The sequence below is a fragment of the Pinus tabuliformis genome, chromosome 9 (genome assembly GCF_031772625.1).
Source record: "Pinus tabuliformis cultivar Carrire ecotype Pingquan chromosome 9, CPIR1, whole genome shotgun sequence".
Taxonomy (NCBI): Eukaryota; Viridiplantae; Streptophyta; class Pinopsida; order Pinales; family Pinaceae; genus Pinus; species Pinus tabuliformis.
In genome coordinates, this window is record NC_142307.1 from 1,544,784,812 (window position 1) to 1,544,786,634 (window position 1,823).

Consider the following 1,823-nt stretch of genomic DNA (forward strand, 5'->3'; position numbering starts at 1 on the left):
TGCGTATTGCGCAATCTCAGCACCCAGCAGACCAGTCTAGATTGTGCATTGTGCAATTCTAGCATTCAACCAGCCTCCCAACAGTCCAAAATACCTTTTGTGTAGTTCTGGTAGTCATCCTCCTAGCCTCCCCAATGCAAATTGTGCAATCCTTACCAACAATTCTCCGGGTATGTTGCATGTCAATCCTCAAGTTTGCTTTAACTGATAGATTTATTGCCATGCATGTCACCACATCTCCAGATATAGAAGGTGTTCATCCATCTCTCAGCAGTTCAAAATCAATAACCTCTAAGAGAGCAGGGTGAAAGGACACTGACAGAAGCACAACTGGAGAAGCAGTTGAGTGAGTGTTTATGATTTTGCCGATATACGAAGACAACAAGCTTATCGTAGAGAAATACATCAAGTTGAAATGGTAGGACATCAATGATCCATTCTCAAGCACACTTGGGGAAGATATCAAAGACCACAAAGTCTATGTGAACATTCACAAGTCCGGCTTGTATCGAATTGCATGCAGGTATCCCACATTCCCATGCATAGAAATGATACATTGGATCATCTTGCAGGCTGATCCCGAGACAATGGTATTATGTAGTGTCAAAGGGATAGATATTGCTACCTTCAGGACATAGGACTATCAACAAATGTACCAATTTCTGAATCCAATGATCACCATGGAGACACCATTTAGCATACCCAGCAGCAATTCCAACTCCAAGGATATCTTGAAGAACTTGGTGAAGGAGCCAACCAAATACAGGATGACACCCAACAAGATTTACAATACAAAGATACTGCAAAAGGCATATCAGTGCTTGATCATCTTTGCATGCTTCTTGTATGGCCAAGAGAGCACAGAGACCTTCCCGCAAAGTTGGGTGATTGCATTGAACTAACTGGCCAGTGAAGGCAAAGCATGCAACTGGTCTGACATTCTGGGTCAAAGGCTAAAGGAACAAGTAACAGGAGCTCGGCAGTTGCCCAAAGGTCAACAAGAAAAAATCTACTTGTCCACTTACATCTTGGATGAAATATGTGCCCGTCGATAGTTCTCGAGCTTGAAGTGGGAATGGACATTAGTGGAAACCTACATGAACACTTATTGTAAACTGTTTTTCAAATGCAACTTCCGCGGAGTCATCACACAGCTATCAAATCATTTTGTCACCCCGGTGTCCAAGATGATATTTGAGCAGGATCCACGTTGCATGTCGAAGGCACCAACTGAGGCACTAATTGACATAGTGGATTGGTATGCCACACCGATTGGCACCTTCATACAGATGTACAACACGAAGAAGCCTTTGCATGTTTTTACGAAGTTTTCCATGGACAAGCTCGTCATGCAAGAAGTATCATACCACATCTCAGCAGGATTGTCATCTAGGCTGCATCGGAAGAAGAAGTCACCTTGGCCCACTCTTCCATTGCGGATCAGGTTGTACGAGATATGGAATCTCAAGCATGCGGATGCCAAGACAGAAGATTTCAAGAAATTTACTTTCGGCACCAGAAGATTCAATCTGTATGACTCGCATTGCTTTGTGAAGGATCAATCGTGAGAGTGAAATTTCCATGGCTCCACAAGGTGTGGCATTGGGCTGAGGAAGACCCATGGAGATATTGACATAGTTTCTCTAGGCCCAATGAACTGCTCAGAATCGCCATGGAATGGTTAGCGAAGCATGGAAAAGTAGCATCTAGGAGGGCACCAGCACCAGCACTAGCAAAGGTAAACATACCAGTGCACGACAAAGGAAAGAGGAAGATTATCGACAGCGCAGAGGCCGAACAAAGCTACAAGTTTAGAGCAGACC